The sequence below is a fragment of the Orcinus orca genome, chromosome 17 (genome assembly GCF_937001465.1).
Source record: "Orcinus orca chromosome 17, mOrcOrc1.1, whole genome shotgun sequence".
Lineage (NCBI taxonomy): Eukaryota > Metazoa > Chordata > Mammalia > Artiodactyla > Delphinidae > Orcinus > Orcinus orca.
Genome location: NC_064575.1, coordinates 54,508,285 through 54,535,611, shown reverse-complemented (window position 1 = coordinate 54,535,611; position 27,327 = coordinate 54,508,285). Strand labels below are relative to the sequence as shown.

Below are 27,327 nucleotides of genomic sequence, written 5' to 3'. Positions count from 1 at the left end.
TGTCAGGGAAAAGTCACAGGCAAACTAGTATTTGAGGGAAAAAAGTGACCAAGTAAAGGACAAATTCAAAAAGTAGCCTATGACACTTGGTGAAGACACCCGCTCAAGGGATTCCAGTTATTATGAATTGCTTTCATACCTTGTGTCCCCCCATGGTTTTCTTTGCAAGTGCTTTTGGAACTAAGAAGCTATTATCTTGGATTAACTGATGCCTGCCAGTGCTTTCTGTTTAACTCTCATTCTGTTTCTTGCTTTAAAGGAAAAGTAAAAATAAGACTGTTGGACCAGTATTGCAGTTCTAGTGTCATTTCTTATTCAAAAAAATGAATCATTTGATTACCAAAATTGGTCATTTTTAAAGCCTAACACCATTCTAATAAAGGCACAAATTTCTTTCGAATACTTGTTTCAAGTTCTTTTAAGTTAATAAGCCTATTTTCTTCAAAAAAAAAATTAGAGCAGACATCAGTGAAATTTAAAATATGAAATCAACAGATAAAAATCAATAAAACCAAAAGCTCCCTCTTTGTAAAGACCAATAAAATGATAAACCCTTATCTAGATTAGTCAAGTAAAAGAGAGAAGCCACAAATTACTAATAACAGAAATGAAAGACAGTCCATCACTACTGATTCCATGACATTAAAAATGATTTTAAAAATGTTAAGAAGAATTCTATACCCAGAAATTTAATAACTTTGATGAAATGGACCATTTTCTTGGAAGATACAATCTACAAAAGTTCACACAGGGAGAAACAGATAATCTGAATAGGTCTACATCTACTAAAGAAATTGAATCGATAGCTAATAACCTTGCAAAGCAGAAATCACCAGGTTCCAGACAGTTCCATCTGTGAATTCTACCAAACATTTAAAGAGGAAATGATACCAATCCTCTACAATTTCCCAGAAAAGGAAGTCAAGGGAACACTTTTAAAACTCATTCTCTTAGAGCAGCATCACCTTTATATGAAAACTAGGCAAAGACATTAAAATAAATGAAAATTATGACATCTCTCATGATCAAATGCTAATATATTCAACAACATATTAGCAAATTGAATCCAACAATGTATAAAAACAATTGCATACCATGACCAGGCTGGGTTTATCCCAGGTACACTGGTTCAATATTCGAAAATCAGTTCATGTAATCTATCACATCAACAGGCTAAAGAAGAAAAATCATATGACTACATCAACAGATGCATAAAACGCATTTGACAAAATCCAAGAACCATTCACGATAAAAACTCTTAACACATAAGGAATTGAGGAAATGTCCTCAATTTGATAACCAAAAAACCTTCAGCTAACATCAGACTGAATGATGAGAAACTAAAAGCTTTTCCCTTAAGATCCAGGAGGAGTTAACAACAAAGAGGTACAGAAGAATTTTTAGGGAAACTGTTGAAACTATTCTGTATGATACTGTGTTGCTGTATACATGACTGCGAAACCCACAGGAAAAAAAAAAACACAAAAAAAAGTTACAAAGAGTAAACCTTAATATATATAAATTTTTAAAAAGTCAATCAGAAGGACAGGAGAATCCTAGGATGGAATGCAGAATGTGACAAATGAATCTCTGTATGGAAAATGTATAACATAACCTCACTGACAGGGATTGGGGGGGAAGTTGCTGTCCTAAGTAACATTAGGAAAGGACAGTTTAGAAAACTGTAACGCTAAAGACAAAAAAAGAACTATATATAAATTCTGCAATCTAATTGGCAAAGTTGTTTCACATTGCACAGGTTAGCAATTCTGATAGTATCTACATGTTTGCCAGGGTTGAACAGTAAGTAAATGAATTGCTGATAATGAGTCCCAGATTTCTCACTATCAGAGAAAGAAGTGACAAATAACCAAAGAGAGGAGGCTAGAATGGACCCTGCCTGCAGTGCTGAGTTGAGAGTCAAAAATATTAGTCTAAAGACATGCATATGTCACCACTTTTATTCAACATAGTTTTGGAAGTCCTAGCTATGGCAATCAGAGAAGAAAAAGAATAAAAGGAATCCAAATTGGAAAAGAAGTTAAACTGTCACTGTTTGCAGATGACATGATACTATACATAGAAAGCCCTAAAAACACTACCAGAAAACTACTAAATCTACTACTAAACTACTAAATAGCTAGAGTCGGGCTTCCCTGGTGGCGCTGTGGTTGAGAGTCCGCCTGCCTTTGCAGGGGACATGGGTTTGTGCCCCGGTCTGGGAAGATCCCACATGCCGCGGAGTGGCTGGGCCCGTGAGCCATGGCTGCAGAGCCTGCGCATCCGGAGCCTGTGCTCCGCAACGGGAGAGGCCACAACAGTGAGAGGCCTGCGTACCAAAAAAAAATAAAAAATAAAAAATGCTTTCACAGATATTGATCTTTCACAAAATCACACATCTTTCAAAAACAGAAGAGAGAACACTTTCCATCTTGTTTTGTAAAGCCAGCATTATTACTCTGATACCAAAACTAGAAAAAGTCAATTCAAGAAAAGAGAACTACTGACTAACATCCTCTATAAGCACAGATGCAAAAATCCTTAATCGATCAGCAAACTGAATCCAGCAAAATATAAAAAGGATAATATATCATGACTGTGGCAGGCTGAATCTACTGTGGCCTACAACTTAAAAAGCAGAACAACAAACTAGAAAACATGTATCATCTGATCGGAGTTCTTTTTTTTTTTTTTTTTTTTTTTGTGGTACGCGGGCCTCTCCCTGTTGTGGCCTCTCCCGTTGCGGAGCACAGGCCCCGGACGCGCAGGCCCAGCGGCCATGGCTCACGGGCCCAGCCGCTCCGCGGCACGCGGGATCCTCCCAGACCGGGGCACGAACCCGCGTCTCCTGCATCGGCAGGCGGACTCCCAACCACCGCGCCACCAGGGAAGCCCTGATCGGAGTTCTGAAACAGATAAGATGTGCCAGTTATTGAGTTATTATTTCTCAGCTCCAAACCTACCCTCTACACTTGACTCTGATTCTGATGCTGTGATATCACCCACCACCCACTTCTGCTTTGTCAGCTGGCCGTATAGTAGGCTCTGCCATTAGGAGGTGCTAGTGCGAGACTACAAGACTGGAAAAGAAAGAACGTGTACTTTCCTGTTTTTTCACAATGTGTGCTTTCTGTTTGCTTTCCTCCTGCTTCATGTTCTTGTTAGCAACATTTTCTTCTATATATTCTGACAGATATTATATAGACATATGATTTTTACACAAACGGTCTGTACCTTAATTTTATCTTACTTATATATCTTGGATTTTTTTCTGTATTGGTGCATATAGAATTATCACATTTATATTAATGAATTCATTATTACTTTCTATGGATATGCCACAACTTATCTAACCAGATTATAGCTAAACTTCTGCTATTATAAACATATTTTTGTACATGTCACATTGCATATGTGCAAGTATAACTTTAGGATAATTTCCTTGTGGTAGAATTGAGGAACATTTCAAATTTTGTTCAATATTCCAAATTGCCCTCTCTAAAGTTGTATTAATTTCTATTTCCACTAACAGTGTATGAGAATGTCGTTCCCACAGCCTCAACAAGACAATGTATCCAACTTTTTAATCTTTATCAATTTTATTGAAATTTTAATTTGCACTTATTTTACTATGTGTTTCCTTTTCTTTGTACTGTCTGTTCATGCTTTCAAAGAAGAGCAAAGCTCTGCACTATATTTGGGTGTGTAAGTAAGCATGACTATGGGTCTCAAGATAATGGCAAACACTCTAAGAACAAAACTAGAGGTCAGCAGCACTGCATGGGCAGCTTTCCAATAAGGTCCATGGGAATCCCAACTGGCTTCTCGGTGGTGAGTTCAGCAGAGACCCCCAAGAGTGGATATCCAGTGATTTCTGAGGGTGTTCATCCAGTTTCCCATAGAATTCAATAGCACATTCCACAGGTGACTTGCTAGCAGCTTTCTAGGATGTCAGCCAGTACCCCAGCCCACTTCCCATAAAGTTCAACAGTACTCCCCCAAAGCAGATTTTTGGTGAACTTCATCAATACCCCAGCAAGCAGTTTCACTCCCAATAGGCTCCAGTTGAGGGTTTCCTACCTACAAATGTGCTGGCCCTTGGTAACCTGCCCACCACCCTCATCCTGCCAAGCACCCAAGTGGAAAGCTTTCAACCTGCCAGCCCCAGACTGTGGTTCTCCTCCCACCATCCTTCCTACTGACAGTGGCCAGCTCTGGCCCAGGGCAACCTAACAAACCTCTCTCCACTATCCAATGGGCTACAACTCCGTCCTCTCCAACAAGTTCTGAATCCAGCCTTGAGGAGGGACCCTGGCTTCCAAGTTTATTCTTTCCTTGAGTACTCCTTCAGTCCTAGGGCATTCTCTTTTATCCCTGTTTAGCACTTAATTCCCTATAAATAGTTCACTTGTTATATGAAAACTTCCCTTTTGAAATTTTTGTATCTCCTGACTGGACCCTGACTGATAGCTGACCAAACAGTTACGGGGACAAAGAATTACTTATCTGTATCTGTAAAACAAACAACAAAATAAAATATATCCATCATACTCATATATGTACCCAAATACATCAAGCAATAAACAAATCTACAGGAATAAACAGAAAAATCAGCCATTATAACTGAAAATGTAAACACAGCCATCTCAGAAACTGCTAAAACAAGTAGACAAAAATAGATGATAGAGAGATAGATAGAAGGAAAGAGGGAGGGAGAGAAGAATAAAGACAATGATGATAATAGGTAGATAGATAGAATATAATTAATAAACCAGAGTTATTATGCTCAAATTATTAGATTAACCAAGAGTGGAGTTATGAACACAAGCATTTGGTTTCATTCTCTCCCAAAAACTATCCCAAAGAAACAATTAATAGTGTTTTGTTTGTTTATCAATGGAATGGGTTAGGATCTGTCAGGGAGGAGAGGAAATTTCCCCCCTACTCCTCTTGAGTTCTTTTGGCTGGCCTAATAATTAAATTGACATAAGACAGATTAACAGGAGGAAAAAAAACTATTTAATTCATATGCATGAAGTTCCCATAGAAATGGTTCCTCTGAAGTAACGAAAGCAGGCTGTGTATTTATCATTTTTAGACAAAGAAACAATTATTTGCGAAGATTTAATAAAACAAAAGGACTTGTGCTTGGGGTTGCAGGCTCATGAAGACGTAATAAAATTTGTTTATACAGGTCTCTTAGCCTTGAATTCCCTAACTGTTGATAAGGATGCTTTCTTTCTACCCTCCTGGTATAGGGAGGATACCTTCACATGGGAGGTTTATTTCCTGCTTTTAGGGGGAAAGAGGCAGCTCAGAGTATTTTTTTAAACATCATTTTTTTTCTCACCAGCTGTTTCTCAAGTCACTTTAATTCAAAATAATCAATATGCATTGAGGCATATTTTGGGGCAGCCTGCCCTGGACTCTAACAGATCCAATGGTAGCAAAATTTACTGAGCTGCAAAGCAGACAGACAAGTGGTAACTGACTTCAGCAGGCCCAACAAAGCCGAATCTTAAAGTAGCAGTGAAGAAAGCAAAGAAGCAAATTAACGTCCTGGAACCCCATTAGTCACAAAAATTGGCTACACCAGCTATCTCTAGAAGTGAAGAGTAAAAATGGGACTAAAATCAAGTTGAAAGTCTCTTTAAGAACAAAATTAGGACCCAAATTCCTGCACTCACTCCATGCCTCTCCCCAACCTCAGCAGAAGCTTAACAGCATCTTCTCTGGAGAGGGTAAAACAGAGAGGGATTAACTAGGGGATACCAGAAGAGATGAGGGCAAAAGCAATATACTGAACACAGAGAAAATAAGTAAAATCTTATATAATGAATGTTAAGACTCTAACTTAACAACATGGTACTAGCAGCCAAGCATATGTCCTCTAGCATAAAGTCTGGAAGATCCTGCTCTGGGAAATCTAATTCAAGGAAGCAGCCCAGCTATATCACTGACCTTAGAAGGGAACCAATGTCTAAAGAAAGAGGAGGCTAAGGATATTATGAAACGATATTAAAATAAAACTTAAGCCACCAAATATTTATAATATCAGAATTACAAAAAAGGGAGAAGGGGCAAAGAAAAGAGACCACATAGTGAAAGACTTCTACTCTCTAATATAAATGTAAACAAAATGAAATAAGACAGAATAGAGACCAAAAACTTTCTTGCTGCCTCTGCCTCTACCTCTGCATCAGCACTTAAAGCTGCTACACCATCTGCCCACATCTCTCCATGATCCCCATTTAATCTGTACTTCAGTCACTCTGGCTTTCTTTCAGTTCCTAAAATGGGCCAGGCACTTTCTGCCACAAGATCTATGAAAATATCTGGACATATTCAGGGGAAAAATATGAACATTTCCATTAATAACCACGTAACTTCCTATATAATGCCAAACATTTTAACATTTGTATACACCTATAAATGGGCCAATTTTTTTTGCATGTTACTCACAGCAAACAAATCAGTGTTTTAGAAATGATGGTTCCAGAACCTTAGCTATTGCTACCTTTGTCTGTAAAAATGAGCCACTATGCTTATGAATAATGGAAAAGAACATTTGTCAAGCTGTTAGTCAATGAAGTGATGGTCAACGAATGCTGAAGTCCTTTCCATATTAAATTTAGTGGACAAAAGTTACATAATTAATCTGGACTATATATGTGACAACTTTTCAATGCCAAATTGTTCTCCCCCTAACACCAAAAGATGTTCCCCCACTGCCACACAGTATTTACTCAGGGAATGCAAACGTAAATGTTTTTGTAAGTTAAATATATAGATGACAGTAAATCTATAATGGAATGTAAATTCAAGACAAAATGATTTTTATTTATTCTTTTATGTTAACACAAGCAATGAAATATTGACTGTATCATTTAAAAACTATAATCTTTTCTTCATACATCTTTTCCCAAATTTCTTTCACTAGTTACTCAAGTTTATCATTATCAGTTTAGTGTAAAAATCTATTTCCTAACCATTTTCTGAGGGAAAAACAACAACATTTTAATGTAAACTCAATTGAAATTCCAAAGCATTAATTTGTGTAAGATAGCTGATGAACAAAGAGAATGGGCTCAGGAGAATTTAGACAGAACTAGTTTCTATTTCTTAGCTATGTTACTTGATATTCATGTGATCATGAGTAACTTACTTTATTTCATTGAACCTCCATTTGTAATTAATAAAATTGCGACAAGACTAGATCGATTAAATAAGATATTTGGAAAGTGCCTGGCATATAGTGGTTACTCAATAAACGAAAGTACACTTTTCAAAATTGAATTTCCTTTTCAAAACTAAATTCAAACTTTTTCAAGTATCCCTGCCTTTAAATTATTTACATTTCATTTCTATGAATATATTCTCCTTAGCAAAGAACAACAGATAAATGGGGAAAAGTTTTGGAAAAGAAACTTTTCACAACATATTTTTATAACTTTTGTATTATATTGCATTGTATTATATTATGTATATGTACTGAAAATAAATCAATAAAATAGTAAACCAATATATCCAAAACATTTATTTTAAATAAATGTAGCACATAAAGTCCTAATAATTTTATGTAAGTGAGCCCCCTGAAAGCAGAGATTATGTCTTATTCATAGTTGGGACAAGAATTTTAAACAATGCTAGGCACACAGTAAACATTCAAAAATATCAGGAGGAGTGGATGCATGGTTGAGACCTCTATGTACATTTTGGTCATATATATATGGTAGCAAAAATAAGACTGAAAATGGCTCTCTACAGTTTCTAGCTTCCTAAATTACATAATAAAATATGAGTACTACTTAATTAACTGTGCTACCAGGGAAACCAAAAATAATTGATTACACAAATGATACATTTAGTGTCTGTATATAGAGAAACAATCCAAAATACATGGTAATTTGCCATAGCATCAAACATTTTTTAAAAACTATCATTAATTTTTAGAGATTTATAGAGAAAAACACATTTCTCAAAAATCTAAAAATTGCTCACAATAAGGTCATTACTTTTTATAACTGAGAAAGCCAAATAAATCATGAAGAATGAAAAATTGTTTTTCCATAGTAAATTATAAGAATTAATAATTCAGAGTGGACAAGGCAACAAATGAGTCCATGACACAAACATACACATTTTGAAAATCCTTGGCATCATCATTATAAATCATACAGCCTTGGGTCCAAAAGAGACGTTAAGATATTATCTGCAAGATTAGCTCTAAGTTTTTTGTTTTTTTAATGCATAAGATTTTTTTAAAGACAAGCACGAAATACATCAAAATATCATTACTGTTTTTATTAGAGTAGCAAGATTGTGGGTAGATTCCTGCCTCTGTTTTCCAAATCTTCTCTAATGTAATTCTATTTTCTCATAATAAAATATATATAATATTTTTAAGATATCACCTGGTTTAAAAAAGAAGAAACCATCCAGTGTACCCTATGCTTATAGGCAGTTTAAAGATTAATCTTACACATAGATATGTAAAATCCATTTTCAAAGTACCCAAGAAAAGGGATTTACAATTAGCAACACCTGTTCAGCAAGGGAACCTGCTCTTTCTGTCCTCATCACGGTGACTTAGATTGCTCGAAGCATCGTACGTATATGTGCTCTGATCCTTTGAAACCCGTAAATTCTCTGTGGAGGTAGTTAGAGGAGAAAAGGTGATAGGATTCAGTATACTGGTCCTGTTTAAAAATCCTAATTTGTTCTCCTACCATCTCTGCTATCAAATGAAGCACTGTCCACAGGCAGGTAGCCAAGCAGCCAGGTGAACTGCTCTAGTCACTCAGGCATTTGCACATGTCTAAAACACTTTATATCCTTTTAGGATAAAATTACTCAAAACATAAAGAAAGGAAGTAGCAGCAATAAATCATGCTGGCATAGCACAGGTTATTTATTCTGAACAGGATATGGCTGACAAAGGAACCTGCTGTCACAACATATGAGAGCAATTAAAATAATGAGGTTTTTCAGAAAAAAAAAACTTAAAAGGAATAAAGAAAGACACTAAGTGTCTGACCCTATCCACAAGATACTCTCAAAGACAATGAGGATGATGAGGACTTTGTTCTGACATATTAGAGGGTGATAACATGATCTTCCAATCTAATTTTTCAGTTTTTATATGGAAGAGTATGGGCTTTGGGGTCAAGCAGACTGAGGTTTGAATATTGGCTCCAATGTTCACTACCTGGCAAGTTACTTAACCATTTTATAATCCACTTGTAGAAATGGGAACTAAAATAGCTAGCTACCTCATAGAGTGGTAGTTAGAATTAAATAAAATAATGGATGAAAATACATGGCACATGTTTATTACTCTAAACGTTTCTATATGTTTGGAATATTATAAAAACATGTGGTACATTGCGTGGCACATAATGGACTCTCAATAAATGTTGACTCACTTCCTTGTTACACACATAAGAATTAAACCAGAGTGTTTTTTAGTTTAAAAAAAAAAGAAATGAAAAAAAGGAAGGGACTAAAGGAGGTCACCAAGTTCAGACCTCTACCTCTAGGCAGATTTATCACATTAAATAAACATCATCTGATGACTTTCAGCACAAGGGTGTAAGAGGGACTGTTCTTAATGCCTAAGAGAAAAGGACCACAAATAGGAAAATATTGATCAATTAAATCCAGAAAAGAAAAAGTTGATGCTGATTATAAAAAGGAACCCGCTTTTAAGGACCCCTACAGTTTAAATGGCTAAAACACAAAGCCATAGTGATTAAAGAAAACAAAATCCGTAAAATAGGCAGTATCACAAATGAATGGAAGAAAAAAATGCAATGTCTTGGTTGATAATATCATAGAAACTCACTATAAGAGGAAAAGTGAAATTATGTATATCTTTATACCAGGGGTCAGCAAATTATTCTATAGGGCCAGAGTGTAAATATTTTATGCTTTGCAGGCTTTACAGTCCCTGTTGCAACTACTCAACACTGCCATTTTAGCAGAAAAGCAGCCATAGACAATACATAAATGAAAGAACATGGCTGTGTTCCAATAAAGCTTTATTTATGAAATACCAAAAACTGAATTTCATATAATTTTCACATATCACAAAGTGTTACTATTCTTTGATTTTTTAAACATTTAAAAATATAAAACCATTCTTTACTCATGGGCTGTACAAAAATTCAGCCAGATTTGAGCCAGACTTGGACTGGGGGCTATAGTTTGACAAGCCCTGCTTCACACCATTAAAAGAAAAAAAAATTCCAAATTGATTATAAAGTACTAAATGAGAAAGATAAAACTTTAAAACTAAAATAAGAAAATAGAGAAAACATCTTATTAACATCTTGTAGTGAATAAAGATTTCTTAATATGACAATGAAGTAAAAAATTATACATTTGACTACATAAAAATTAAAGATGTCTGTTTAATGAAGGACATCATGGGACGTCTACCGTAACAGGAAGGTAACACACTGGCAGAAAATATCTGCAACATTAAAAAGGCATTAATGTCTAGAATATTCAAAGAATTCTTACAAATCAATAAGAAAAAGAAAGGAAATCCAATTATATTTGAATACTGGTTGATACCATTTACTCTCAGAAAAACAAGGGGAAGATCATGTTTCTGCTTTGCTGTTTAACGAGGTTCATTATCAGAATTTCTTTTCCTTACTGTCACTGTGAAAATTCTTAAAGAAATAATCTAACCTCTGGCGTATATGTGTATGTGCACAATCTGAATAGTGGAAGTTATACACTTGTTGGGATTTTATTCTATTTTAGTACACGAACAACTACATAGTGATTCACTACGTACCAGGCATTGTTCTAAGTAATTTACTAACATTAACTCATTTAACCCTCTTAACTCTAAAAGAAGTACTATTATTATCCTCATTTTAAAGATGAGTCTTATGAGTGGTTTTCATCTTTATGCTTATCTTTATTTTCTAATTTTTAAGCAATGCATATTTATACCTACATATCCACACAAAAATTAATAAAATAGTGTACAGAAAAACGTTCCCTTTTTAGGGGGAGGAATGTGAAGGGGTCAAGGAAAGTACAGGATTCAAATGCAATACCTACAGAACTCGAGTTTATGTTTTGTCACACTTTTTTATATAATTAATGTTTCCTGCTTCCACTGGCTACCTTTCCTGTTCATTCTTCTATTAACATATACAATGTTTTTTTTGGGGGGGGAAGGGATAGGTATGTAAAGGGCTGAGGGGTTTTGTTTGTTTCAGAGCATAAGGAAACCTTCTAACTACAAAGCAAAGCTGTCCATCAACAAATATTTTTTAAGCACCTACTATATCAGGCATAGTTCTAGGCAGTAAGGATAAAGTAGTAACCAAGACAGATAAAGACTCAGAATACGTCATTATCTGTCTTGGTTACTACTCTATCCTTACTGCCTTGAACTACTTACTGCCTAGAACTACTTACTGTCTAGAACTAGAGTAGGTGCTACTCAAAGAACTCAAATTCTAGTTTGAGAGCTATATTCTAGGTCAGAGTACTGCAAAGGCAGAAATGAGAAAATGGATTTTAAATAGAACACTTTGCTTTTGTTTGGCTTTGTATTCATATACAAAGTCAAGTATAGGATTCTTTATATTAACTAACATAGTATCTTAGAGTTTATAAAATGCTCTCCCATGCATTAATTTCTTACAACAACATACAGAGGCAGAATTATTTCTAACAAAGCCTAACTTAACATATTGATAACTAAAGATCATATAGTTTAAATGATATCTTCAAGATCACAGTTTTAATAATGGGTATAATGATTTTTAAGAAAAAGCAAAATGAGTAAATATCATCTATGTTAATTGAGTTAACATTTCAAATATTTATTGAGTGTACACAGGTCTGACATTAACATTTATAGTTGTACACTGATAAAATACATAGACTGCATACCTGCTGGCCTTCTACTATGATTCTACTCATATATATATGTATGTATATATGTACATACTTTTTTATATATTATATATTAATACTATTTTATAAATATGTATACATTTAAACATATACAAACACATACATATTTCTTAATATTTATATTTCTCAATAGAGTATGAACTCCTTAAGAACAGGGACCATGTCTTACTCTTTTTTGTGACTCCAAAACGTAACACAATGTCCGTCATATAATAAGTGTAAAATAAATGTTAAATGAATGAGTGAATTATGAATTTCCCTATATTTTAATACTTCAGGTGGTACATTATCAGAAACATAGGGGATAGATTTAAATTTATGATTAACTTTCATGAGGATGTCTCTTTCAGGTATTTCTATTAAGATAATTGTTAAGTTTAATACTTGAATTTTGATTCATAGATTGAGGATAATCAATTCATAATAAAGCATGATTATTAAGCTGTCACCCTCTTCTATTACTAACTGATCACAATCATTCGCTCCTGCCAATTCTTCTTTGATCTATATAGAAACTTAATAGGGCAGTCATTGAAGAAATAATACACTAGCAGAAGCCAAGAAAGAAAATAACAATAATAATAGTAATAATAACAAAGAAGTCCATAAGTAAAGGCAAATAAAGGACTGCAACCACAAAAATGTGGACATCAGCTAAAAATTATAACAATTAAGAAGTTCATCAAAAAAATAAAAAGTTCTCAATTTTACAGTGGAGAACAACTGAGTTCTCTCACTGTAAGATAATGATAGACAATTCAAAATAGAAAATAGTAATGAGTTGAGATAATTTTATTCAGAGTAGAAAGTAATCATTTTTTATGCTTTACGTTTAGATAAAGCATACTTCAGTTGCTTCAAATTTATGCTAATCTAGTGCCTTTGAAAAAACTAAATGCACCTGCTTCTTTATATAACTGGGTACCTAATTTGCAACTCTTTTTATGGCTACTTGTTCTCCAAAGTTACAGAGAGCCTGGATACATATTAACTAGACCCATCTAACAATTTCATAATCCAGTATTATCTGTAACTTCTTTGTAATTAATGTAATATTATTGCCAAATTATATAAGGAATGGAAATGCACTGGGGTAAACAAATATAGTGAGAAAACAAAAGATTAGGAGAACGAAAAGTACCTATGCCTAATTCCAGACAAGACGGAGTAGACACACACCATCCGATTTCTCTTACTAATTACAATCTTTAAACTCCCAATAAAATTCAAAAAGCAACGGACAGAAGACACTAGAAGACAAAGAAAAGAACGTGGACTGGATAAGAACCTTGAGACTCAAGGAAAACCTCTGGGAATGAGATACCTGAGGCCTTTTCTCCCCCCCACCCCATGTCCTATATATCCTAACATAAGCACTAAAGAGATCCACAACCCAGAAACACCAGCAGGCACAACAACAACAAAAGTCCCAAGAAAAGCCTGATATCTCTAGCCAAAGGATCAGGAAAAAAGCAGTCCAGCAGAACATTTACAGTACCTGCCCTACTCCAGGCAAACAGCATGAAAAAAGATAGATTACTTCTCTCCACTCTCCACTAAGCCCTACAACTGCAGAGATTATGAGAAGAGCCCTGTCTAGCATCTCCACTGTACCCCCTCCCCAGCTGTGGGGACTATAAGAAGAGCCCAGTCTTCTATCCTCATCCTGTAATAAGGAAACAGGTCCCTCTCCCAGCTACAGACTCTGAGCAGAGCCTGTCTTGCATCCTTGCCCTGCAATAATGAAATGGCACCCCTTTCTCCCCACTCTGGGTGCTGCAGGAAGATAAGTGCCCTGTCCTCCATCTCCATGATGTAATCATGAGGCAGAACACCATTTCCTCCCAACCGGAGAGTTGAGGGAAGATTATCAAGAGGAAGGGATTAGAGGAAAGGATTTTCTAAATCTGCATAGGAAGTCTTCAGCAGATCTATGGGCAGCCAGTGCATAAAGCTAACCAAAATTAACACAGCAAAAGGTTTGAGAACTACAGTGTGAAATACCACCCAGCTTCCACACTGGCCTCTGGATAACACATAAGTAAGGCAAACCAGAAGAACACTGGAAAGGTTTCAAAAACTAAACTGCCATTTTAACCATAACCAAAAAAAGTGGGCCACGATGTGCATATTTAACCTAAACAGGCTGAATACACACTAAAATAAAAAACAGGAAGAAGGGGCAGAATAGGGTTGGAGGGCCTTCAAAGCCTCCTTCCCAAAGAAGTGTCGTTATTTGACCTGTCTGGTGGTACCCTGGAAGAGACCCATTTGCAAGGCTGTCTTTATTTTACCTGACTTGGAGCCCGCCCAATACAAAATAAGCCTTTTCCCTGGAGGACTTTGTCAAAAACAATTAGAGGCAGTGGATAACAACTGGAGCAAAAAATAGACTAACCAAAAAGTTTAAAAGGAATGACATGTTCATAGGGGCTTTGAAAGCTCGAACATATTCCTGGGATTCTAGAAGGCCACACACGTGCATAGGACTGTGCCTCTGCTCAGGAAAACAGGAGAAGGCTCTAAGCTCTCACCTCTGGCTGACTTTTGGGACAATGCAAGCAGGAAGTGAAGACAAAGGCAGAGTTGTCAGCCTGCTTGGCTGAATGTTGAAGGCATGCCTCAACACCCACACAGAGACCCTTGGCAAAAATTGTTGCCGGCATTTAAGGAAATCTCTGTCCAATCATTAGCTGACCACCAAGCTAAATCAAGTAGAGATTTCAGTGATCATCCATGACAAAAATAAACAGACTTTACAGAATTAGTTCAGAAAAGTCATCAAACAAACAACAGTAAACAGCAAAAACAAACCCTGGGGAAGGGGAAGAATCTTATTCCAAAACTATCACAATATATTATGTCCAGTTTTCATCAAAAAACTAGGAGATATGCAAAGAAACAAAGAAGTACGGCCCATACACAGGAAAGAAAGCAATCTGTAGCAACTGTGCCTGAGGAAATATAAAATCTAGAAAAATCACTCAACTGGAATACCAGATATATTATTACATATACATATAACTATCATATGTAATATAATACTAGATGGATTAATTTAAATCTCTCCACATCTAAGGTCTCTATCATTCAGAAAAGCTCAGTGTTCTATTACACTCAGAATCAGCACGAGAATACAATATCATCAATGCACTTGACACGAACAAAAGGAATTATGGTATCTTTTTTTTTCTAAACTGAAACCAACATTTTACATTATGTTCTTTAAGTCATTCTATCCCAAGAAAGACATTATATGTAGTTATAAAAGATCCAAGGCAAGATCAATTGATATCTCTGAGGGAATGGGGCTGAAATCAGGTCAGATTTTTAAAATTCAGTCTGAAAAAAATGAGGCTGAATGGAGATAGAACTAAAACCTAAATAAAGAATGAACATAGTAAATAGAGGACAAGGGACTTCTAATCAAGTTTAAGGAGATAAGTTGAGAATAGGCACGAAGAAGTATTACTGCCTTATATCAGAAGGTTTAAAAATAACAAATAATAGGCACTGACTGCCCTGTCACAGCATGATGATTTTTAGCAGGATTCTCCATATTACAGACGGATTTTGGGTTTTCAAGTGAGAATAAGTTTGTCAAGACAAAACACAGGTACTCCGCCTTCTAAATACAATGAAAATATAAAAACAAGGAATGCCTTCTAAGAAATGTTAGTGACGGGGTACTGGGGAGTTGGGTGGGGTAACATCCCATATATTTTGAGACTAGCATTACGAAGGATAAGTCTGAGTTCCAATGAATCATCCAAAGATATCACTGTTAAAAACAATGTTTTAGGCTCAAAAGAGATGGAACTGACTCAACACGGCAAGTCTGTTTTTCTTAAATACTAACCAACTGAGGAACGCACACACAAATGAGTATTTCCACGGTGCTTCATGTAAATTGAAAGAAATGAAGAAATTATAACACATGAGCAAGTGCATCTAGTAACCACTCTTTCTGTAATTCTATTATTCTAACATCGGTTAAAAAGCAGTAAGACTCTTGGCTACTACATGACCAAGCCTAATAGATACAGCTAAGCAGTAAGTTGTCTCCCTGACTGAAGCTTATTTTACCAGTGACGTCTGATTCACAGACATCTGGGTAATAGTGGAAAATTAGATTAGAGCTCCCTAGACCTCTAAATCATTGTAAGCTAATTTAAAGAACAGATATAAGCCTAGGTTTATAATATCAGCTGTATTAGGACCATCAACGTGCCACAATAATATTTTAAATTATTACTTTAAAAATCATAATAAATCTAATGATGCCTACACTCAGGGAGAAAGCACCTTAATGGAGGCAGAGTGAAATGTCTAGTACCCCATGGCCACATTTTATGCTCTTCTATACTTCACAAAAGAAAAAACCAATATTACCTTTTCCAATCAATCAAACAAGCATTCTTTAGGCACACATGAAAGTGTTTCCATATATACCTCATTTGTCTGCTCTATATGTATTAATTTACTTATGCCTCCACCTGTTTCAAAAAGGTATTGAATTGGCTTAAAATAAAAGTACTCCGAAGTGGTTTACAATAAATTTAACGAAAAGAGTATAGGATTTGGGGTCACTTAGTTCTCAGAAGCCTAGCTCCAACACTTTCTAGCTGTGTGGAAAATTTTAACTCTTTTACCTTTGAAATACAGGTAAATAATATTGGCCTTGTGAGGTGGTTGCAAAGAATAAAACATGGTTAAGTATTCTAGTATTGTGTCAAAAACATAGGATTAGGAGTCAAAAAGAGCTGAATTCTAAGCCAGTCTCTGCTATTTCTAGGTCACTGTGGCAAGTTACTTAACGTCTCTAAGACTCAGGGATCTTACCATCTTAAAAACAGGGATAATACCGGAGGTTGTTGTGAGAATTAAGTTAAATAATGCATGAAAAGTATTTAGCACAGTACCTAGGATATAACAAGCCAGAGTTTTGTTACGATAGCTATTATCCAGGAAAATATAAGCAAAACAAAAGATAAAAACATAAAAGAGCTAATTAGTAATTGGAAATGAAAGAGAAATGTAATGAGATACATAGTTCTAAAAAAAAAGCCAGTTCTCCAGTAAAGTCAAAAGTTCCCAATCTCTGTTAAGAACTTGTCGCAAGCATCTTCATATAAAGAGCAGTGAACAAAATATTAAACAACATCCTCAATAACATTATTCCAAAACATGTAGAAGTGACACAGCTGTTAATTCTGGGGGACTTGGGCCATTTTCAAAAACATAATATTGAATCAGCTTTGTAGGCAGTACAAAGATATACTTAGATATTTATACAGCTTTCTGCTGATCTTTCACATAGAGAACAATTGTGGAAGCTTGAGAAGAAAAGGGAGTGGCTGCAATCACCATAATTTTAAGAATATAAACTCTGGAGTCAGGCACACTAGGTTTATATCTTGATTTCACTGCAACCTGTGATACTTTGAACAATTCCCTTCTCTCTCTGAGCCTGAGTTTCCTCATTTGTAAAAATGGGGATTAAAAATAATATCTACTTCACAATTTGACATTTGAATAAAATACAGACGAAACATATAGAATGTCCTAGTCCACATATTAAGTGCTCAACAATTGGTAGTAGTAGTACTTGTTGAGAAAATAAAGAGGAGGAGAAGGAGAAGAAAACTTTTAATATGCTTTTTAGACAACTCTTTCATATCAGCTGTCTCTCCCTAGCCCTTGGCAAAAACTGAGAGAACAAAATATTCAAGGCTATGGTGGCTAAGAGTAGGTCTTCAAGTTAACTGAAAGAGCAATACATTTTAACTAGAAGATACACAGATGGTAAAGACAGTAATTTATTGTAAAAAAAAAAAAAAAAGATCCTACATTGGACATGCTATTTCTGCATAGAAGCAGACTATAGAACTATAAGTGGTCAAAGCCAGGACTTTTTTGTTGTTGTTGTTATTTTATTTTATTTTTTTAACATCTTTATTGGAGTATAATTGCTTTACCTTGTTGTGTTAGTTGCTGCTGTATAACAAAGTGAATCAGCTATACATATACATATATCCCCATATCCCCTCCCTCTTGCGTCACTGCTTCCCACTAGCTATCTATTTTACATTTGGTAGTGTATATATGTCAATGCTACTCTCTCACTTCGTCCCAGTTTACCCTTCCCCCTCCCTGTGTCCTCAAGTCCATTCTCTACATCTGCATCTTTATTCCTGTCCTGCTCCTAGGTTCTTCAGAATCATTTTTTTTTAGATTCCATATATATGTGTTAGCATACGGCATTTGTTTTTCTCTTTCTGACTTACTTCACTCTGTGTGATAGACTCTAGGTCCATCCACCTCACTACAAATAACTCAATTTCATTTCTTTTTATGGCTGAGTAATATTCCATTGTATATATGTGCCACATCTTCTTTATCCATTCATCTGTCGATGGACACTTAGGTTGCTTCCATGCAAAGCCAGAACTTTAAAAAAAAAAAAAAAAAAGCAGCAGCAGTTCTATCTCAAGTTTTTTTTGTTCTGTTTTGTTTTTGGTTGCGTTGGGTCTTCGTCACTGTGCTCGGGCTTTCTCTAGTTGCGGCAAGCAGGGGGTCTACTCTTCATTGCGGTGTGTGGGCTTCTCATTGCAGTAGCTTCTCTTGTTGCAGAATACGGGCTCTAGGCATGCAGGCTTCAGTAGTTGTGGCTCGTGGGCTCAGTAGTTGTGGCTCACAGGCACCAGAGCGCAGGCTCAGTAGTTGTGGTGCACGGGCTTAGTTGCTCCGTGGCATGTGGTATCTTCCCGGACCAGGGCTCGAACCCGTGTCCCCTGCATTGGCAGGTGGATTCTTAACCTTTGTGCCACCAGGGAAGTCCCTATCTCAAGTTTTTGAGCAAGTATTTAGCTGAAACCTCAGATTTCTGTACCTTAAACTATGGAAGAGATGCTCTTGGTCTGAAATATTTTGAAAATAGGACTTACTGCTGAAAACCATGTTCATGATAGCATAAGGTTCGAAGAACACTCCCCATTCAGGCAAGTGATAAATAATGTCCTGGTACCAGAACAGAGCATAGGGATAAGGATTTGCTTCTAACACTATTTGTTCTTTTTGTTTTTTAACATCTTTATTGGAGTATAATTGCTTACAATGGTGTGTTAGTTTCTGCTTTATAACAAAGTGAATCAGTTATACATATACATATGTCCCCATATGTCTTCCCTCTTGCATCTCCCTCCCTCCCACCCTACCTATCCCACCCCTCTAGGTGGTCACAAAGCACCGAGCTGATCTCCCTGTGCTATGTTCTTACTTGTTGGAAATTTGCTACCACTTAAGTCAGCCAAATTTCTGGTGCTAACACAGTACACAATCCCCCTACTGCATATTTTTCTGACAAAAAACTCATTATCTCAATGAATTTAATTTTGTAAGCTATGAATAGGAAGATGAATAAGGACTTCAATATCTGCACATCTGTCAGCCCACTTTTATTAACCTGGTCACTTCTAAATGTAGCACAGAATGAAAGGAGCTGCAACAGAGCTTCACATGCTGCTGAATTACTTTGCAATCCCAGTTTCCATGGTGGCTTCACCAAATTAAGTGCTGAGTCAGGCATCTCAGATACAGTAATGTTGTTCTGGGGCTCATGCAAAGCTTTGTGATAGAATTCAAGGGGTTCTACTGTAAATCTAGTTCAAACCCACTCTTTCAATATGGATTGATCTCTTTGAATAAATATCATCTGAAAGCAGCCAGACCAAAAGTAAATTTTCTACTCAATGACATTCAAACATTTTTTAACGTGACCCACAGTAAGAAATATATTTTACACATAGTATATACATTTATATAAGTGCATATAATAAAATTCCATGACAAAATACTAAGTGTAATACACAATGATATTGTCTGTTCTTTTCAATTTACTGTTTCTTTTAATTGCTAGTTGTACTTCTGCTAAGTTGATTTCATGAGCCACAGTTTGAAAAACACTCCCCTACAGTAACTACATGTAGATTATACCTTATAACCTCAGGCCAAATCCATATCTTCGGAGTTCCTCATGACCTTCAGAATATTCCTAGAGTTTAGGAGAGCAGGTTAAGACTCAAAAATAGCCAAATAACACGAGGTGCCTTTATAATCACCTATTATACATGCAGATATGCTAGGCTGTTGGGTCCCCCAATAGGTTTAAATCATTGTAATTCTCCATGTAAAGGAGTGCAGAGGAGGGTAAGTCACAAGAGGAGGGTTTACTAGGGCCATAAGGTAGGCATAAGCACTGAGCGGAGAAAAGGAAATAAAAATTAAGTAGGCAGAGAGGCAGGAGGTGTAGGACCCACTGGGCTGACAAAGGAAGCAGAGAATGGAAGATAAACAGAGCCAGGAAAAAAAAAGTAGAACCTGAAGCAGGAGGCTAAATGGAGCCAGAGCCAAAAGGGAAAGCAAAAGCAGGCACACAAGCGGAAACAAGGCCAACAGAAAATAATGTGCTATGCCAGAAAGGAAAAAAGGCTGATGGCATTTGGCTGCCTCATGCATGAGAGCAGAAAGGCATGGAACTGTGCTATTATGTGTGTTCTCTCAGGCTATCAGAGAACTAGAACTTTATATGCAGTTAAAACTCAGTATAGTTAAAAAATACGGTCTTGGTTTATTATGCTCTATTAATTAGCATCTCTTTCCTGTCAGTAATTTTGACCCATTTTAATTGAAATGCTCAACTGACTAAATAAACATATGTTCTTCCTCTATTTGATAATTTTTGACTGCCAGAATTTAGAATCAAATTTAATTTCTGCCACATTGTTTTACATTCTTTACAGATCCAGTTTCCCAGTTTCTTTAATACTTCATGCATATAATTATGTTATAAAAATACCTATGCTGTTTTACTGGAAAAATACTTTAAGATTTATATGACAAGGAACTAATTTTTTTATTTATCTTTTTCTTAGTCTTTACTAATAAAAAACTATTTGCAAGAGAATTCAATAAATTACTGATGCAGTTGCTACAAAGTGATCACCATTTGGCAATATTTAAGCTGTGTCTTTGAAAAATAACTGGATAGGTTTTTTGTTTTGTTTTGTTTTTTGGCTTTTTGCTTTTTTTTATTTCTTAGAAAAGAACAAGAATCAGCAATTATGTAACAAATTAAGGGAACGTTCAAACTGAGGTCAAATTTAAATTTATCAGAATCAGACATTTACATTTATGAGAAGAACTAATTCACCACCTAGTAAAATTCACCAAAACCTATTCAATCAAGTTCATCATTAGGCAAATGTGCCACAAACAAATTTTTTAAAAGGCCTATGTGATATTAGCTATCATATTAATTGATGAACACCTAAATTAATTGGCAAAGAATTATTCACAGCTAAATTTCAGTAACAAGCTAACTGAATAAAAACAAATACCAATTTTAGATAATTAAATATTATATAAAATAAAATGTATATAGCACTAGTAATATCAACAATTTTAAAATTCAGAAATTGTCCCTAATCAATTGACTTATTAAGTAGGAAATTACAAAAACTTTTACCAAAAAAAAAGTTTTTATCAAAGAAAAGTTTCAAAAGAGCAATTTAGAAAAATTTAAAGGAGCAAAAGTGCAAATACCCTACAATCCAAGAATGTACAAGCATGTTCACTGCCACATGGTTTGTAGGAAAGAAATATTAAAAATAAGCTAAAAAAAATAAAATAACCTAGTAGTAGGAGATAGGTTACCAAAAATAACCATTTCATTATTTTTATTCATTTATTTGTTTTGGTTTGGGTTTTTTATTGAGATATATTTAACATATAACATTGTGAAAGTTTAAGATGTACATGTTGATTTTATACATTTATATACTGCAATATGAGTGCAACCTTAACATTAGCTAACACCTCTATCACATCACATAATTATCTTTTATGTGTGTGTGTGCACACGCATGTGTGGTGAGAAAATTAAGATCCAGTCTCTTAGCAACTTTGAAGTATATGATACTGTTGACCATAATCATTATATTGTGCATTAGCTCTCCATAACTTATTCATCTTCTAGCTGTAAGTTTGTACCCTTTAACACTTCCCCAATACCCACACCCACAGGTAATTACCATTCTATTTGAGCTTGGCTTTTTTAGATTCCACATATAAGTGATATCATATTTGTCTTTCTTATCTGTCTGACTTATCTCACTTAGCATAATGCCCTCAAGGTCCATCCATGTTGTCACAAAAGGCAGGATTTCCTACTCCATTGTGTGCGTGTGTGTGTGTGTGTGTGTGTGTCTGTGTCTGTGTATGTGTGTGTCTGTGTCTGTGTGTGTGTGATCCCATTCTCTTTATCCACCCATCCATTGATGGAGACATAGGATGTTTCCACATCTTGGTCGTTGTGAATAATGGTGCAATAAAATAGGGAGTGCAGACCCCAGTGTTCATTGCAGCACTACTTACTATAGCCAAGACATGGAAGCAACCTAAATGTCCATCGACAGAGGAATGGATAAAGAAGATGTAGTACATATATACAATGGACTATTACTCAGACATAAAAAAGAATGAAAAAATCCCGTTTGCAGCAACATGGGTGGACCTACAGATTACCATACTAAATGAAGTAAGTCAGACGAAGAAAGACAAATATCACATGATATCACTCATGTGTGGAATCTAATTTTTTTTTAAAATGAAACAAATGAACTTATTTACAAGACAGAATCAGATTTACAGACATCAAAAACAAACTAATGGTTACCAAAGGGGAAATGCTGTGGGGGGAGGGATAAACCAGGAGGTTGGGATGAATATACACATACTACTATATATAAGATAGATAACCAACAAGGACCTACTGTAAAGCACAGAAAACTCTACTCAGTATTCTGGGATAACCTACATAAGAAAAGAATCTTAAAAAGAATGAATATATGTATATGTATAAGTGAATCACTTTGCTGTACACCTGAAACTAACACAACATTGTAAATCAACTATACTCCAATAAAATTAATTTTTTTTAAAAATTGGGAGTGCACATATCTGATATCCTGTTTTCATGTCCTTTGGCTATTTATCCAGAAGTAGAATTGCTGAATCATATAGTAGTTCTACTTTTAGTTTTTTTGAGGAACCTCCATACTGTTTCCCATAGTGGCTGTACCAAGTTACATTCCCACTAACAGTGCACAAGGGTTCCCTTTTCTACACATCCATGCCAACACTTGTTACCTCTTGTCTTTCTGATGATAGCTATTTTAACAGATGTGAGGTAATATCTCATTGTGGTTTTGATTTGTATTTCCCTGATGATTAGTGATGTTGAGCGTCTTTTCATCGATCTGTTGGCCATTTGTATGTCTTCTTTGGAAAAATGTCTATTCAATTCCTCTGCCCATTTTTTAACTGGATTGTTTGTACTTTTGTTATTGACTTGTATGAGTTCTTTAATATTTTGGATATTAATACCTTATCCAATATATCATGTGCAAATATTTTCTTCCATTCCATAGGTTGCCTTTTCCTCTTATTGACTGTTTCTTTTGCTGTGCAGCTTTTTAGTTTGATACAGTGCCAGCTTGTTTATTTTTGCATTTGTTGCTTGTGCTTTTGGTGTCATATCCAAAAAAATCATTGCCAAGACCAATGTCAAGGAGCTTACCCCCTATGTTTTCTTCTAGGAGTTTTATGGTTTCAGGTCTTATGCTCAAGTATTTAAGCCATTTTGAGTTGGTTTTTGTATACAGTATGAGAGAAGACTAATTTCATTCTTTTGCATATGGCTGTCCAGCTTTTCTAAGACCATTTATTGAACAGACTATCCTTTCCCCATTGCACATTTTTGGCTCCTCTGTCATAAGTTAATTGACAATATTTATGCATGGGTTTATTCTGGGCTCTCTCTTCTGTTCCACTGATCTATGTGTCTGTTTTTATGCCAATACCATAGTCTTTTGATTACTATAGCTTTGTAATATAGTTTGAAATCAGGAAATGTGATGCCTCCAATTTTGTTCTTTCTCACAATTACTTGGCTTTTTTTTTTTTTTTTTTTTTTTTTTGCAGTACGCAGGCCTCTCACTGTTGTGGCTTCTTCCGTTGCAGAGCACAGGCTCTGGATGCACAGGCCCAGCAGCCACGGCTCATGGGCCCAGCCACTCCGCGCATGCGGGATCCTCCCGGACCGGGGCACAAACCCGTGTCCCCTGCATCAGCAGGCGGACTCTCAACCACTGCGCCACCAGGGAAGCCCTACTTGGCTATTTTTATGGTTCCATACAAATTTTAGAATTGTTTGTTCTATTTCTGTGAAAAATGTCATTGGAATTTTGGTAGGGATTGCTGTGACTCTATAGATGACTCTGGGTAGTATAGACATTTAACAATATTAATGTTTCCAACACATGAGCACAGACTACCTTCCCATTTATATGTGTTGCCTTCAATTTCTTTCATCAATGTCTTATAGTTTTCAGTGTACAGATATTTCACCAGTTTGGTTAAATTTAATCCTAGGTATTTTATTATTTTTGATGCAATTGTAAGTGAGGTTGTTTTCTTAATTTCTCTTTCTAGTTCATTATTAGTGTATAGAAACACAACTGATTTTTGTGTATTGATCATGTACTGTAAATGTTTGTTAGGTTCATCTGGTCTAATGTGTAGTTTAAGTCCAGTGTTTCCTTATTAACTTTCTGTCTGGATGATTTGTTTATTATTGAAAGTGGGGAACTGAAGTCCCCTACCATTGTTGTATTGCTGTCTATTTCTCCCTTCAGGTCTATTTATATTTGCTTTAGATACTTAGGTGCTCCTTTCACAACTTTAGGATTCTAATTCTCCCTTTCCTTCCCAAACCGCAATAGAGGATATCAACATACACCCAACTTCTTCACTATACCTGATTTCTGAAATTTAGTCAGTTCCAGATCTGATATTTCCATTACATAATTTTCCTAATTTATTCCCTCTTATTGTTATATGATTCTTTTAATGCTTGTATTTCACCAGAACTGTCAAACTGCCTGTTAATCAAGCAGACCTGTACCTTTTTGTGGTGGATGCTGTGGTGCACTGTTCAGATACCCTTTCAGGATAAAGTCATGTGATATGCCAGTGCTTTCAAGAGTATTGCCTGCTGATAGCTTACAATGGAATGCCTCCCCAGAAACTTCCCTCAGCTGAAGGGAACTTCCTCATCCAAGTTTATTAGCTTCCCAAGGGCAGCTCACAACCAATGACCCAGGGATAAGGACATGCAAATGCCCGGCAACTTTGCCTCAAGTCAGGGCAACCCTGAAGGGCCATTCCACCTCCAGAACTCCCCCGGACTCAGTTAAGGGCCTTGTTACAACTGCATCACAGTTCAAATTCTCCTTCTCCTTAGTTCTGCTTCCTTCACTCCCTCCCTGGTATTACCAAGGGCACTCTCCAATAAACTTCTGGAGGCAAATCTCTATCTCAGAATCTGCTTCCTCGGTAACTCAACCTAAGATATTCTTTCACTGCTCTTCTCTAGTTATTCTGTCACTATTGCACCAAAATTGGTTTTTCTACTTGAATCATAACTATGTTTTCTTCCTGAACATCATTTTCATCTAATTTCTTTTCTCTACTCTGTATAACTCACTCCCTTGCCCCCTCATCAGTGGCATTTAACTCCATAAATTTGACTGGAAAAGAGTTGGTAATTCCCCTAATCAAACACTTATAAACTGAAGTCATAGTTACTCAGAGTTCCTTTACTGGAGTATAATATAAAAGTGCACAAATCATATGTGTACATATCAATTACGTTTTACAAACTGATTACACCTATGTAATCAGAACCAAAATCATTAGATTATTACCAGCACTCCAAAAGGTCTCTTTGTGCTCTCAGTCATTAAGACTTCCCAAAGTTAACCACTTTGCTGACTTCAATAGCTATAGGTTCTTTCTACCTGTTTTTGAAATTTATAGAAAGAGAATCACAAAGTATATATTCTTTTTGTATCTGCCTTCTTTTGTAAACGTTATGTTTGTGAAAGATTTATCCACATTTCTGGGTTTAGTATTAGTTCTTTCATTTGCATTACTGTTCAGCATTCAATTGTACGAATACACCACTGTGCATTTATCCATTCTATTCTCAATGAACTTTTAAGTTGTTTCCAGTTTGGGGATTGAGGTAGGCCAAATAATGACCCTTCAAAGATGTCCACATCCTAATCTTCAGACCCTGAGAATATGTAATCTTATGTGGGAAAAGGAACTGATATGATTAAGTTAAGGATATTTAGATGAGAACATAATCCTAGACTATCTGTGTGGGCCAGATGTAATCTTTATAAGAGGGATGCAAGAAAGTCAGAGAAGAAGGCAATGCGACAACAGGAGCAAAAAGAGAAAAGGCAGTGAAATATGGGATTACAAACCAAGGTATAAGGACAGCCTGTAGAAGCTGCAAAGGGATCCTTCTCTAGAGACTCCAAAAAGAAGAAACCTGACAACACTTTGATTTTAGCTCTGTGAGACCCATTCTGAACTTTTGACATCAAGAACTCTAAAAGAAATTTGTGTTGCTTTAAAAAGTCACTAAGTTAGTGGTAATTTATTACAGCAACAATGGGATACTAACATAGGAGCATTACAAATAATGCTGCTATGGACATTCTTGCCTTCTCTTTTAGTGTATTCATGCACTCATTTCTGTTCCATATATACCTGGGAATGAAACTGCTGGGTCATGGAGTATCACATGTCCCATTTTAGTCGGGGTTTTTTTTTTCATTTTTCAAAAGCATTTGAATTCATTTAAACTTCCAAAAGCACTGTATCTGAATTACTATTATTCAATATCCTTGCAACGCTTGGTATTGTCATATTATTTCAGCCACTCTGATGGGTACGCAGTAGATTTTGTTGTGCTTTTAATCTGTATTTCCATTGTGACTAATGATGTTAAACACCTTTCACAAGTTTATTAGCCACTTGTATAACCTCTTTTATCCATTATTTTCATAAGTACCTTACCCACATTTGAATTGGGTGGTTTGTTGTTTTGTTGATTTGTGTGAGTTGTTTATACATTCTGGATGAGTCCAATGTCACATAAATTAGAACCTTTTTAGAGTAAAAAAGGAAGCATTCTCATGGCTCTACTGGGGATTTTTCCTTATAAAAAACTGAGAAAGCTACAATGCTGACATTATGATTATTTTATCATAAACATTAAATGTAATATGGCTAACAGTCTAGATTAAAAGGTACTTCAGAGCAGGGGCTAAAAATATCTCCTATCTCCTTTGTATCCTCTGAAGATCCTAGGCACTAAGTATACATTTAGTGTACACTAAGTATGCATATAAATAAAAGAGTCCCCTAAGGTAAACAATTCATTTATCTTCCAAAGTAAGGGCTTCC

General features: G+C 35.7%; 1 protein-coding gene across 1 annotated transcript in view; it reads right to left on the bottom strand.

Moving 5' to 3' along the window:
• RIMS2 (regulating synaptic membrane exocytosis 2) overlaps nt 1–27,327 on the bottom strand; it is a 635,932-nt gene that overhangs the window by 479,929 nt on the left and 128,676 nt on the right. The gene's annotated exons all lie outside the window — the stretch shown is intronic.